At 46.2% G+C, this 15,814-nt stretch overlaps 1 pseudogene; it reads left to right on the top strand.

Moving 5' to 3' along the window:
- The first annotated feature begins 2,644 nt into the window (after positions 1 to 2,644).
- On the top strand, positions 2,645 to 13,819 carry LOC120675971 (annotated as a pseudogene).
- Positions 13,820 to 15,814: the final 1,995 nt, after the last annotated feature.

The following is a 15,814-nucleotide window of genomic DNA, read 5'->3' as shown; positions in this document are numbered from 1 at the left end:
AGGAAGGGAGAAAGAGGGAGCCGGTCAACACGGGTTTGGTTGTGTTTAGCTCAAAATTTTCTATTTAAACGTGAATTTTTTGAATATGAAAGTTGTAGTAAACTTCAAATGCTACAACTTTTGTTTTAGGCACAAACCCGTTTGAAAACCAAATCAAGAGTTAAATTTAAATTCTTGACAAATGTGTGTTATTGCCCTATTCAAATTTGAATTCAAATTTTTCTTCAATTTTTGTGTAGCAACTTGAAAATCCTTGAACACGAAAGTTTTTCAACATTTAAAACTATACAACTTTGGTTTTGGGCAAAAGTTTATTTGAGCTATGGTTTAAAAATTATTTTCAAAGCATGTTTGTAAAGTTTTGAATTATTTCATCATTTCATGTGACCACTTTAAATTTGAATTTGATTATTCTTGCAAAAATTTTAAACATCACCTAGGGTGTATATCATTGCATTCTATTTGTCATTTCATGGCGATGGTGAACAAATTTATTTAAACCTATAAAAGATGTATTTTACCTAAAGGTACATGCACATGCACACATACACATGCATTTATTTCAATTTTTCTTGGTTAATTAGGCATAATGCTAAATTTAATTTCTCTTGCTTAGCATTTTAATTATCTGGGTTGTCACAGTTTCCGACCGCTTTGTTACTTCGTGCAGTAATAAGCCGAACTGGTGCCATTATTGCATATGCTAATGCTACGAAGTTGCATCAAACTTTTTCACAACGAACGCACCAATCCACTCTATTGGACCCAAAACTAATGTTTTGGGGGCATTTCATTACTGCAAGAAAGTCGGTACAAAATGGACGGAACTGGTATAATTAATGCGTAAGTTCGTGCCACAAAGTTATATCTCATATTTTCGCAATGAATACATCCCGATCCACTCCATTGGACAGATTGAGACGTATCGGACCATTTCGTTGTTGCACGAACTCGATGCAAAACAGATCGTTAAGTTTGTGTCATAAAGTTGTGTTAGAATTTTTTGCAACGAACACTCCTAATCCGCTCCATTAGACCCAACACACCATTTTTCTTACTACATGAAAGTCGGTGTAAAACGGGTCGAACTAGTGCCACTAATGGACAAGTTCGTGACATGAAGTTGTGTCAGAATTTTTCACAACGAATGCACCTGATCCACTCCATTGGAACCAAAACTCATGTTTTAGGGTGTTTAGGACTGTTTCGTTACTGCACGAGAGTTGATGGAAAATAGGCCGAATTGGTGCCATTAATGCAACAATTTTTGCGACGAAGTTGCATCAGAATTTGTAATTACGAATACACTCAATCCGCTCCATTAAACCTAACTTATGTTTTGGGACCATAGAAAAGTCGGTGCAAAAGCATACCAAACTATACTGTTAGTGCATAAGTTCGTACCATAAAGTTGCATTGGAATTTTTTACACGGATGTATAATAGATGAAGAAAAAAATCAATGAAAAAGTTACAAAACATGTGTAGGTACTAGAAAACGAATTGTCTTGCCGGCCGAAACCCTCCATAAATATACCAAAACCGTTAAGAAAATAATGCTCGGCGGCCAACTATCAAGCAAAATCTGTCAAAAATAGAGCGTAAAGGAAATTGGTTACTAGCTGCTAACTGCCAAGCAAAATCTGTCATAAATAGAACGTCAATTTTCTTGGCTGCTGGCCGACAAATATTGTTTCCTTTGGCGGTACGGCTGCTACAAAAATAGAATAGAGGCAAAATCTCCACAGCGCCAAGAAAAATCTGCATAATACTAAGGGCCTGTTTGTCTCCGTGAGCCAGGAACGCGCGTCGCGTTTACGCGAACGCAGCTCCGCGGCCGCTTTTCCAAATCGCGGGGCTCCAGTTCATTTTTGCCCACTGCACAACGCGGGTGACTGTGAGTTGCGCGTTCGCCGCGGACCATTCGGCGGGATTATTCCTCTTATCCCGCTCAAACACCATCGCCAACGCAAGAAACGCGAATCCAAATAGGACCTAAGAAAATATGTCACCGCCAAGCAAATCACAATCCTTTCTGTGATTAATTCTGTGATTTTTTTTTTTGCTGCCAACAACCAAGGAAACATATGGCATCATAAAAAAATGCAATCCAATTTAATGTCATCCAATCCTATCCAATGCAAAGCAAATGGTAATTCTTCATGGGATAAAGATTATCAATCAATTGACTGCTTTTGTGGCATGGCGCAGAAAAAAAAACGGGCAATAGGCTTCAAGTAGTTTGTTGGGCTGTTCTGAGCCAGTAATTGGGCTGCTGGATGATAGATGGATAGGAATGTCCCAAAAAACCTATCTATCTTCGAGAAGATTTTTTGCAACTTACTTTTCAATGTTTGAGATTCGTGCAAGCAATCTCAGCCTTTGGATGCACACAAGCCCTAGCTTTCTCCTTCCCCTTCCTCTCTTTCCCCCACCGCTGCCCGCCGCCGACGCCAGAGAAGATGAGACAAAACTGTTGGTTCAATATTTTTAGAATATTGATTCAACATTTTCAAAATGCCGATTCAATATTTTTCAATGATTGGATCAATATTTTTGAAATACTGATTTAATATTTTTTAACATTTTTTAGTAAATGAGTTTTAGTGAGCTTTATGGATAAGTTGCTTACCTATCCACCCATAGCTCCGCCCAAGCACGCGCACAGCACGCGCGCGGCCGCCGCCCGGTGTCTGCGTGCCCGCGCCAGCGCTGGCCGCCGGCAACGAGGAGCCCCGACGCCGTCGCCGCCGCCGTCGCAGTCGCAGCACGCACGAGTGCCGCCTATCCGCGACGAGCCACCGGAAAGGACGAGCGTGGATACTCAGCACGGAGCTGTCCGAGCGCCGCCGGCAGCTTCTGGTGTCCGCCCGCCCTTGATGAACGTCCACCTCCAGCACAGCACTCTCCGGTAATCTCGTGTGAGCTGTACAAAAACATATAGGCGTATTTCAGGCTATTCCAATAGTATTCCAATTTCCTACTTGGCCTATGCCAATTTCCAATAGTACTATATATAGGACTTTGATCTCACTGGATACTAATACCGGTTCATTTCTTAAATTTTTGTGCCAGCATCAAATAGGCAATGCAAAGGGGTTCTGCTGCAGAGCACAGTGAGGTGAAGGCTGTTACAGGAAGCAATGACGAGAAAAAAAAGCCAGAGGAGCAAGAAAGACAAGAAGCAGAGAAAGGGGAAAGACAAGGATGGTCATGGAGGCGATGGCAATAGATCAATTCAATCTGATGACAAGAATCATAGCGTTGAGATGGAGCGTGCTGAAGTGTCAGCCAAGATGTATGAAAAAACGTGCCCGGAGCATGCAGAGGTCATCATGAGCGAAAGGGATGTGAAGAAAGACAGGAAGAAAAAGAAGAAAAATAAGGAGGTTGGTACTATCAGCCAGAAGCAGATACTTGATGCTAATTATGGAAGTGTTGGGTCAGAGTATGTAGAAAAGAACAAAGGAGAAGGAGAGCATGATAGTAAGTCAAACAAGGGCAAACGGAAGCACTGGGATGGCGAGACTTCCTCAAATGGTTCTTCTCGTGATCAAATTGTTTCAGGGGGTGCTAAGAAGAGGAAAAGGAAGGAACCTTCAGTTACCTTGGAAGAGGGCAATGAAGTTAACATGTCAAAGATGGGGCAAAATACAGAGGGGAAGAAAAAGAGGAGAAAAGAGAGAGATAATATCGGTGTAGACCTAAGTCAGAATACACCAGCTGGAGATGTCAAGAATTGCAACGAAGAGAAAAAGATAAGTAAGGATGACAACGATGGTGGCAAAAGCGGAAAAGTTAACATGGTACGTCGAAAGGACAAGGGTAAACGAGTGAGCTTCACTGATGATGTGGAGGTGTTTAATATTGATGGTGGTGGTGCTGATGAAGAAGGTGATGGAAGTGGTGATTTTGGACTGGTGCATGGGAAACGGTTTACCCCTGAGGAAGATGTGAAACTAATGGAAGCCATCGAGAAATATGCAGGGGTATCTTCTCTTGCTTTATAGTTTGTAATTCTGTATAGTCCGTTTCATAAGTCATGTGTGTTTCTGGATAGTGCTTTTGCTTGCTAATAAGCGTACGATTATGTATTAGGTTATTAGCATACTTGACTGAAAACTATGACCTAAGCTTGGAAGTATGAGACAGCGCTTACTATTGTTTGTTACTCAGTGACGTTGTTCTTTATCTTACATAGATGGATTGTGACAATTCTGTCCAAGTCAACCTATTTACTATGAGACTACTGTCAATTATTTGTTGAAGTGTTAAACATATTGATGGAATGAACTTTTCGTGTTGCACTTATATTTGTATGTACTGTTTTGTATAAGAAACTTCAACAGACCATTTAACATTCATGTAATCCAGCTTTTCTTATGCATATTTATCTCCTTTAATTTTTGTGTTACCTTCAAAGGGAGTTTGGGATGTTATTTACAGAGTTTTAACCTGTACCTTTTAGGTAATTTGTGTTCCATATTTGGATAGTAACCTTTGTTATGTGCGTTAATTATTTTGGATATTGATGTTATATCATTATTCCTACTTTCTTCTATTTATCAAATAAATAAATGAGTGACTTCACATGCTCACCATGGTCCAAACTTCAATTCTGATAATTTGTTTCTTGGTATAGATGAAGCAATTGGGAGAGAAAAGGTTAGAGATGATTCGGGCTAGCATGAAACATCCAGAGCTCAGTGGTTGTTGGGCTGAAATAGGTAAGCCAAAAACATCTAGTGCTATCTCTTTTACATTCCCCTCTTATGTTGTCTTTCCTTTTTACGATCATATCAGTTACACATGTACATCTTCAACTGGAAATTGAAATCAGTCTTTAAGCTCATATTTTTGACTGCAAACTTCGTTCTCACATAATATGTAATTTGCATATACTTTGGGAAATTAGCTAGTAGATAATGTAACATTGCTTGAATCTCGTTAGTCAAAGTGTACGTTTTCCTGATCTGGGCAGCAGATGGCTTATTAATGACTTGTGTTGCAGCAACCTCATTACCTCATAGACCACAGATGGCCATATACAAACGAGCACGGATTTTACTTTATAGGAGTGCCGAACGTAAATGGACTCAAGAGGAATATGAGATAGTTCGATGGTACCGTAAATTCTCCTTCTGAGATCATATGAACTTTATTTTATTTTGTCCATTTTCATTCTAGCATTATTTATTTTATATTGAGAAGACCCCGCACAGTGCGGGAAGCCTACGGCACTGGGTACGCCCCTTTTAAAGAATCATATTATTCTCCACTGTGGTTTGCCTGAGTTTCTAAATTTTTTGTGTTTTAGCTGTGGAACTCAACCAATAAGTCAGACTGCATGAACGCTAGCCCTTAATTCTATCCGGATTCTTTACTATCCAAAATTGTGCTAAGAGATGAAGAGATAACTACTAGCATCACTGCATTTTGAAGTCAAATTAACTGTTGGAGTATATTGAGCCCATTTATAGAGGCACATCTAGAGGCCCACGTATAGAATCTATATATCCCACCCTTCTAGGGTTTGGAGGAAGATAAGCTATTATTACCATGGCCGGCCGGAGGCACGGGCGCCCCCGGCACTCCTCTGTTCGCGAGAGGCACGGCGCCTCCGTGCGCCTGTGACATGGGCTGCACGCCCTGCTCTGCTCTTGGGCCGTTGTCCCTGCAGGTCGGTGCGCACCTTGGGCCGCATGTCTGCTCCGCGTGCCGTGCGCGTGCGCTGCACGCCGCAGGAGACAGCAACGGCCTGGACGCCGCCGATGGCCGGCTGCCGGCTGCCGCAGCAGGGGCCGCGGGCACCACCCTGGGCGTGGGATCCGCCGCCGGGAGGGCCCTGGCCGCCGCCCGACCTGGCCCCTGGGCGGGAGCTGCCGCTGCCGCCGCCCTTGCCGCTGTCCATGGCGGTGCAGGGGCTGGCGCAGCAGCTATCCAGGGCGGGCAGGGCGCGGGCGCTGCCTCCGAAGCCCCTGATGACCATCTCGTGCAAGCCGAGCCGCACGCGTGGCACCATCCCATCGCCGCTGCCCCTGCGGGCGCATCAGGCTTCCCGTCTGCTCCGGCCGCGGGCGTGTGGCCTTGCCTGGCCCGATCTGCCGCCAACGCGGGTGCTTGCGCGGGGGCTGCGGTCGCGGCTGGTGCCGCCCGCGCGGGTGGCGCAAGGGACGCGCCACCGCCGCCAGGGCCGTCTTCCCCGTGGGCCTCCGCCCCCTGGCCTGCCGCCGCCGCACCCTGGGCCGCTGCCGCCGCCTCTGCTCACGGCGTGGCGTGGCCCCAGGGCGCATGTGCCTCCGCTGGCCACGCGCTGCCCCCTGGCGCTGGATCCACAGCCTCTGCCGCTGCTCCTCTGTTCCCGGGCGTGGGGGCCGCCCCTCCTCTATTCCAGGCCGCCGCCCAGGCGCCTCCTCTGCTCTAGGGCGCGGGCCGCGCCACGCACGCCGCCGCCGCCGCCTTTGTGGCAGCCGTCGCGCCCGCCGCGCACGCTGCGCAGGCCGCGCGGGCCGCCGCCTCTCTCGCTGCCGTGCACGCCGCGCAGGCCGTTGCGCCCGTCGCACACGCCGCGCAGGCCGTCGCGCACAGGGATCCCACGCGGGCTGCTGCCTCCCTCGCCGCTGCGCAGGCCGTCGCGCCCGTCGCGCACGCCGAGCAAGCCCAGGCCGTCGCGCCCGCCGCACAGGGGGTGGGCCCTCGTCCTCAGCCCCAGCTGGCAGCCATGCTCGCCGCTGCTGCCCCTCTGTTCGCGTCGTTCTGGCTCCCGCCCGCTCCACCCAGCCAGCAGCCGACCTGGCCTGGGGGGTGGGACCAGGCCGCACTGGCGCCGTCCTTCAGCGCCACGGGGCGGACGCAGCCGGTCAGCACCGAGTGGATCGCCGACTCGGGTGCCTCCTTCCACACCACCCCACATGCCGGTATCCTCTCTTCTGTCCGACCCCCACACCCCTCTTGTCCTTCTTCCATCATGGTTGGTGATGGGTCTTGCCTTCCTGTCACCGCCTGGGGTTCTGCTCCTGGGTCTTTTCGTCTTCCCAATGTCCTTGTGGCTCCTCAGAAGGTTCATAACCTTCTTTCCATTCGTCAGTTTACAGCTGACAATTCTTGTTCCATCGAGTTTGATTCTTCTGGCCTCACTGTAAAGGATTCGGCCTCCCGGCGTCCGCTACTCCGGTGTGACACCACGGGGCCCCTTTACACCCTTCGCCTTCCTTCTTCCGCTGCACCACTCTCGCCTTCTTCGCCCTAGTCGTCTTGGTCTGCCGCTTTTGCTGCGACACCATCTTCCACCACTTGGCACCGCCATCTTGGTCACCCTGGCCGCGACGTTCTGACTCAGCTCAGTCATAGTGCCAATGTTCCTGGTACTAGGGCTCCTGCTGAGCCCCTCTGCCATGCGTGCCAGCTCGGTCGTCATGTTCGGCTCCCTTTTTCTTCTTCTTCGCATGCGGCGCATGCATTTGACCTTGTTCACTGTGACCTGTGGACCTCTCCTGTACTTAGCATTTCTGGTTATAAGTACTATCTGGTGGTGGTCGATGACTTCTCGCACTACTCTTGGATGTTTCCTTTGCGCGCCAAGTCTAACACCTTCCCCACCCTCCACTTCTTTGCCTAGGTGTCCACTCACTTCGGCCTCACCGTTAATGCCGTCCAGTGTGACAACGGGCGGGAGTTCGACAACTCCACCTCCCGTTCTTTCTTCCTCTCTCGGGGTGTTCAGCTGCGTATGTCTTATCCATATACCTCTCCTCAGAACGGCAAGGCTGAGCGGATGATTCGCATGACGAACGACGTCGTGCGCACCCTTCTGATCCAGGCCTCTCTGCCTCCGCGCTTCTGGGCTGAGAGCCTCCACACCGCCACCTACTTGCTCAACCGTCTTCCGTCCACTGCTTCTCCTGCTCCTACTCCACACCACGCTCTTTTCGGTACCCCTCCTCGCTACGACCATCTTCGGGTCTTCGGGTGTGCGTGTTACCCTAACACCTCCGCCACTGCTCCTCACAAGCTGGCGCCCCGCTCGACTCGTTGTGTATTCCTTGGTTACTCCCCTGACCACAAGGGGTACCGATGCTTTGACCTCACCTCTCGCCGCGTCCTGATCTCCCGACACGTCGTCTATTTCCGACTGACCTGGTGGTTCTGCCACCTGTTCCTGTCTGTACTTTCCCTGCAGGTTTTCCCAGTACACTGGCGCCATTTCCGGTGATCCCTGCTGCGCCGAGCGCGGCCCCCGGAGCTCCGATCGTGCCACACGCGGAACCGGTGTCTCCTGCTGCTCCACGCGCGGCCCCGGTGTCTCCTGCTGCGCCACGCACGGCCCCGATGCCTTCCCCGGCGCCGCAGCGGTATGCTGAGCCGGTGCAGGTGTACCGGCGTCGTTCGGCGCCGACACCGGCGCCGCCTCCTACTCCAGAGGCTCCTGCGACGACTACACCGGAGCCGTCGCCGACGCCGCCTCCTCCGTCTCCCTCTCGAGCTGAGCCAGAGGTGTACCACCCGCCAGTCATCCATCGGGATCCTCGGCATATCCATCCCATGGTGACTCGGCGGATGGCGTCTCAGGCCGCGACTCTCTCCGCCACCGAGGGAGAGCCGCGGGTCTCTCCGGTACCCTCCTCTGTCCGCGACGCCTTAGCGGATCCTCACTGGCGTCGCGCGATGGAAGAGGAGTACGCGGCTCTTCTTGCCAACCAGACGTGGGACCTCGTGCCGTGTCCGTCTGGTTGCAATGTGGTGACTGGCAAGTGGATCTGGACGCACAAGCGTCGGGCTGATGGCACACTGGCGCGCTACAAGGCTCGCTGGGTTCTCTGGGGTTCACTCAACGGTCTGGTGTTGATTATGATGAAACTTTCAGCCCAGTCGTGAAGCCCGCTACGGTGCGCACGGTCCTTTCGCTTGCGCTCTCGCGCTCTTGGCCTGTGCACCAGCTGGACGTGAAGAATACGTTTCTTCACGGCACTCTGTCAGAGACTGTCTATTGCTCTCAGCCAGCGGGATTTGTGGACTCGAGTCGCCCAGATATGGTCTGCCGGCTCAACAAGTCTCTCTATGGACTGAAGCAGGCTCCTCGGGCTTGGTACTCTCGGTTCGCCACATTCTTGCTGACATTGGGATTCACCGAGACCAAGTCTGACACGTCTCTCTTCGTCTACCGCCGTGGGGATGAGGCTGCATATCTACTGCTCTATGTCGATGACATTGTGCTCACAGCCTCCAGTCCGCAGTTGCTTCAGAGTGTCATCTCCTCTCTGCAGCAGGAGTTCGCTATGAAGGATCTTGGTCAGCTCCACCACTTATTGGGTGTCACTGTTGAGCCTCGCCCGTTTGGTCTTCTCCTTCACCAGCGGCAGTACGCTCTTGATATCCTGGAGCGGGCTGGGATGACTGATTGCAAGCCCTTCTCCACTCCTGTCGACACTCAGGCAAAGTTGTCTGCTGATCTGGGCGATCCAGTGGCTGATCCTACGGCCTACAAGAGTCTGGCCGGCGCGTTGCAGTACCTCACCTTCACCAGGCCGGACCTCACCTACGCTGTCCAGCAGGTCTGTCTCCATATGCATGATCCCCGGGAGTCACACCTTGCTGCGCTGAAGCGTCTCCTCCGGTACGTCCGTGGCACTGTGGACCTCGGCCTGGTGCTTCATCGCTCGTCCTCTGCTGAGCTGGTGGTCTACACCGACGCTGACTGGGCTGGCTGCCCAGACACTCGTCGCTCCACTTCCGGCTACGCCGTCTTCCTAGGCGGCAACCTGGTCTCCTGGTCGTCCAAGCGGCAGCCGGTTGTCTCCCGCTCCAGTGCCGAGGCGGAGTACCGGGCTGTCGCTAACGGCGTGGCGGAGGCGTCCTGGCTACGACAGCTCTTGGCGGAGCTCCACATCCCGCTCGCCAAGAGCACTCTCGTCTACTGCGGCAACGTCAGCGCCGTGTATCTCTCCACCAACCCCGTCCAGCATCAGCGAACGAAGCACGTGGAGATCGACCTACACTTCGTGCGCGACAGAGTCGCGATCGGCGATGTTCGGGTACTCCATGTCCCGACTACCTCCCAGTTTGCTGACATCTTCACCAAGGGGCTGCCCTCCTCGACCTTCTCGGATTTTCGATTCAGCCTCAACGTAGCCGGTGGCTAGTTGTGGCTGCAGGGGGTATTTGCCCTTTGTACCCTGTTGTACTCTCTTCTTGTCCAGTCTTGAACACCGCTGCGCCGATAGTTCAGACTGCGGGGGGTGTTAGCTTTCTTATTGTCCAGTCTTGAACACCGCTGCGCCGGTAGGTCAGACTGCGGGGGGGGGGGGGGGGGGGGGTGTTGGAGTATATTAAGCCCATGTATAGAGGCCCATCTAGAGGCCCATGTATAGGATCTATATATCCCACCCTTCTAGGGTTTGGAGGAAGATAAGCTATTATTCTCTCCTATCCTCTCTCTCACATTAACTAATAACTACAAATGCATATTGGCATGTATGGTAATATGCTATGTAGCTCTGTGACTTCTATCTATAGCCTTGAGTTATTTACTTTGGTACTTTGATACTTTCTGTATAACATTAGTAATTTGCTTAAAAAATTGAGTTTTTTTTTGTAAATGATGCTTTTACTTGGATATGCTATTTGTACCATTGTGATGTACATCCTGCGTAATATAGAACCTAGCTCTGCAGTATGTTTTGTTGGTATTTATCTTGAGAAGTAATGTTAAGCTACTCCAATGTATAGTATCACGCACATTAAATGATCTGCCGTGTAGGATTTTTGCTGACTGGGTAGTAAATTGATGAGAGTGAGGAAAGTAGCATCTTCGTGGAGATACAGTTTAAGCAAAGGTCCTCAAATTCAACTGTTGGAAACTGCACAATAGCACTGGGTGGAGTTATTTCCTTGATACTTGTTTTGGATCCATTGTCATAGACAACATCATCCAACAATTAATTGCATTGGGACTTTCTGAAACAAAACTTTGTGTTGTTCTTGTATTGGGACCTGGAGTAGCCTTAAGATCTTGTTTCTGATTGGCTTCATATGATTGAGATTGGCATGCATGATACAGGTTTGTTGAAAAGAATGGCACAAGTTGGAAGGAACTGGCAACAGACCTTGGAAAGAGTGAAATCCATGTAAAAGATACTTGGAGATGAATGAAACCCAAAAATTTAAAGAAAGGTGTGTGTCCCTGCTATGACTTATAAGCTTATCATAATTTAGCTGATTCATATGTTTTTCACCAAACTTGATTCTTTAACTTATAAATGTTTATTTTCATTATTGCAATTATAAATCTCTTCATTATTCTATTTGCTGTACACTCTACCAGAACTTGCATTATTTTCGTGGCACTCAGGAAAATTGGTTTAGTAAAAAAACAAGATTCTGGGATTTAATTGTAGAGCAACTTTTTTACTTCAGTTTGTTTTGTTATATTTCAGATTTCATTAGAAGAGATAATTTCATAGAATGTGCTTATGGCTTGTAGTCTATCATTTAAAAATAGTATGAACCAGGGTTCTCATAGTTACCTGCATCTTTGGAGTAGATGTCCCTTATTTCCAGTGGATATGGTTGATTGGAGTGTATACTTGTCCATCATGGTGCCCTCTTTAACTGGTAAAATATTCAGGGTCTTGGACTCAGGATGAATACCAAAACTTGTTTGATCTGGTAAATTTGGACTTGCGTGTGAAGGCTCACCAAAAGATCACTCCTAGTCATCGCCAGGTGTGTGATTCTTTATCCTTGTCCATAATATGCTTTTGACACCAGATTTTATGTTTACAATCTTCCATCAGTGCTCTTTTGTTTCATTCCTGCATACCATACAATCAAGTGGTTTATTTACTTTTGTGGCAGCTAAGAGATAACATTTCCTGGGAGGCCATCAGTGAAAAATTAACCACCCGTAGTAACAAGGACTGCTGCTTGAAGTGGTTAGTTTGCTAGCCACTTAATGCATCACATAATTTCCTCTTTGAATCTGTGCATAATTTTGTACCCCCTCTGGTTTTAAATATATGTTGTTAGAGAAACTGATTAAGTTGTCCTGACATCATACATTTAAAACCAGTCTGAGTATGTTTCAGGTTTTCTGCATTTTCTTTTATATTGATCTGCGTTTGTCTCCTTCAAACTGATGGAGACATCTTCAGAGCTGAATGTCCATGCATTGCATCACTTTTTTTTTGTACAAGTTTGAACACACTATTTAGTGCAATGTTGAGTTTCTCTTCGGTGTACTGATTGTTAGACATTTTCCAGCAAGGCTAGGCTAGCTGGAACGTGGCACTGGTACAGATTCTGCCAGTAATTGAATTATTAGAATTGCATATAAATTATCTTCCACATTTTTTAGCTAACATGCTTTGTATTGACACTTTGTCAAATTCTTATTAAATTCAGAATGTTTGGGGTTTTGTATTTTTTAGCTAACATTTACTAATGGATCCCAATCCTTGGTACTGCTAATGTTGTTGTCTGTCCTAATTTTTCAGCTTATATATGAATTGACTATCATCACACATAGTCACTAAATGAAACTTATGATGCATACCAGGTACCAGCAATTAGCATCGCCACTGGTTAAAGAAGGAATCTGGGCAGATACTGATGATTATCTATTGATGGAAGCATAAGTTATATAGGTTATATCTTGAATTTATGTCATAATTAAATGTTACATATCATCAGCAAGACATTTTTACTATGATTATGATCTGACCTAAAGTGCCTGCGAAAAATAAGTATATTATTTGAGTAAGGAAAAAGGCTGTATTTGCTCTCTCTCTTCTTTTGATTTTGTCCAACTTGCCCATATACTCTAGTACCGGGCAAATAATCATGTCTACTTTCATACCAATTCCAAATGAGTCTAATACTCCATACAGGTGATTTCATGACCCTCCATGTAGCTTACTCTTTTTATTTCATGAACAAACTCTTAATGAATTGAGTGAAGTGCAAGTTTTTTTAGAGGAAGGGGGTTTGGTCAATGTGTGTACCTCAACAATATGCTGCTATCTTGTTCAAACAAAGTGTGGATGGTATGTTCAGACTATATGCAAATTCCTCCTGTTGTCACCTGCTACATTTTTTCCTGGTAGATTTTTTTCTTTTAGATATATGTTATCATGATACATTATATATAGCCTGCACTGAATTTTCTTAACAACAAACCAGGCTTCAAAAGGTTGATGCTGTTTGTGTTGAAGATGTTGACTGGGAGAGGCTTCTTGATCACAGGTGACTTCTGATTGCGGACTTTGCTTCAACACAGTCTGTTTGTATTATCTAGTAGTTTTCATAAATGGTCCATATTTATTAAAACAACTGGTATTTGTCCACTTCAGCTACAATAACGGGTTATTTCACTTACTCAGATCTGGGGAGCTTTGCCGTCAACGGTGGAACCAGATGATCCGCATGATTGGTGGCCACAGAGAGAAGCCTTTTATCGAGCAAGTGGAAGTGCTTGCGAGGCGGTACTGTCCAGAAATGCTTGATTACAGGAAAGCTGAATCATCTGATTTAGCGCCCAACGAACTTACTTGAGGAACTGACTAGCGACGAATAGCATAACCCTCTTAGGCCTCCTCCAAAGTTATGCCTAGCTCCAAGCAGAGACAACCGTTCCAGTGATATGGCTCTTAGCACATAGCTCATAGCATGAATGACCCCACACGTCATCCTCTTGTAATCTTAAAATTTGTGTATGAGACTATCTCTTGAATAAGAGATAGCTCTTCACTTTTGACACTGTTCATCGATTAAAAAATTCTATAAGCTAGCCAAGAGCCGACCTTGGGAAGAGGCCTTATATCTTACCTGTCAGCATGTGTTTGTGCCCTATAAAATGGGTCGTGTTTGGTTAGCTGTCACGTCAACTTTACACAAAAAGACGAATGCATGCATGAAGTATTAAATGAAGTCTATTTGCAAAATTTTTTCAGGGATATGTGTAACTTTTCGAGACGAATCTAATGACGGCAATTAATTGATGATTTGCTACAGTGATGCTACAGCGATGCTACAGTAATTATGCGGTTAAAGGCCTCATTAGATTTGTCTCGCGATTTACACGGGGGGTTGTGGGGGTGGTTTTGTAATTAGACTTCATTTAATACTCCTAATTAGTGGTCAAGGGGCAAAAAGTTTCCATGAAAATTTTTCCACACCAAACCAAACACGGCCATGTTTGGCTTTTGTTGTGTATGACATATGCGAAAATATTAGGCATATATTGTTCAGGCTTTCGGCGCAGAATGCAAAGATGACACACTTTGACCAGAACAAACTGTATTGTTTATAGGGGTATAGCTGGCTTTTATATTTCCCTTTAAACGTAGCATATCTCAACATTCAAACTAATAACATTTGAAACTTTCAAAGATAACGTATGGATTTTGAAGTAATGCTGTAGCAAAATCACTTTGACATTTTCTTTTGAGAATAGCATGAACACTGTAATCTAGGCCTCTGCAAGTTGGCCAAGAGAGTAATACTAACTTTTGGATCTGATTTTCTCTTTCATCATTTCATCCCAGAGAAAAGGGTGTGATTGCTCGTATTTCCGAGCGCGCCCTTTTTATCCATGCGGAGTTTGGTTTTTAAATCCAGAATACCGTCTAAAGGGGTGTGAAAAGGTGATCTTCACTAAAACACAACACTTAGAAAAATTTATTAGTAACATAAGATAATCCCTAGAACTAATTTTCTCTACTCTATTCTAGGTGAGGGTTTGCAAGCTAAGAGGCAATATACAACTTAATCTATACAACTATAAAATGCTCAAAGTAAACTGTAAGAAGGAAATTGAGCAAAGGGATAACCACACAGCGAACTGAGCGCACCCCACACAAGAGCAATTGGGGTTTCTTCACAAACTACTTGAAGAGCTGAAATATCTAGGAGGCGGCAACCTCTAAGGGTAACAAGTTACGGAGCCACTCCATCCCATCCACTCTCATTCCACCAACGAAACAGTACCCAAACTTGGAGTTTGATTCCTGATGGGTTGAAGGTAGAACCACCTCCTCCAATTATTTATTTATTTCTTAATTTTTGCATCTTAGTTAATTGCTTCATTGCCTTTAGACATTGACTTGGTCTCAATTTGTTTCAAAATTCAGATTCTGGAACGCTGCTTTCGTAAGCTACGGTGGAAACAAACAACCATTTTTTAGATTCCGCAATTGACCACAGCCTAGGCTGTCTTTTTCTTTAAACTAATCAGCCAGGAGAGCTGCTGATTATATTTAAAAGAAGAGTGCACCCAGACCGGGTATTACAGCAGACATTGGACAGTTGGATTGACATATCCACTACTAAGAAAATGATTTTTAGGGACGGATACGGACCCATGGATGCATGTGTAAAAATAGAAAAAGATCAAATCTCCTTCTCTCTCCTCCATGGATCTATGAATTTATTTGCTTAGGCATGAGGCGAAAACATAAAGATTGAGTACAAATGATTACACCATCTTGTTGTCCTACTAAACACTTTAAGGCAAATAGAGCCCCAAATGGTAAATCTATGTCCTATTCATCTTTGAACAACAACAAAAAATAATTTCAATGGACAAAAACTATCTCTTCCACAATTTTATAAAGAAATGGTATATAAATATGTACTTTTATATATGTGTAGATATTGGAAAAATCAATTTAAAATGTACTAACTACTAAAAGTGAGATGCCAAACTATTATTGTCCCACTTAATGTTGGGAAAAAACTATCATGCTTGTGTAAATATAGAAAAAACCAAATCTTCTTCTTCTCTCCTCCATGGATCTAGAAAAATATCTACTTAGGAGCAA

Source organism: Panicum virgatum, chromosome 2K, assembly GCF_016808335.1.
Source record: "Panicum virgatum strain AP13 chromosome 2K, P.virgatum_v5, whole genome shotgun sequence".
Taxonomy (NCBI): domain Eukaryota; kingdom Viridiplantae; phylum Streptophyta; class Magnoliopsida; order Poales; family Poaceae; genus Panicum; species Panicum virgatum.
This window is presented reverse-complemented; position numbering and strand designations above follow the sequence as displayed.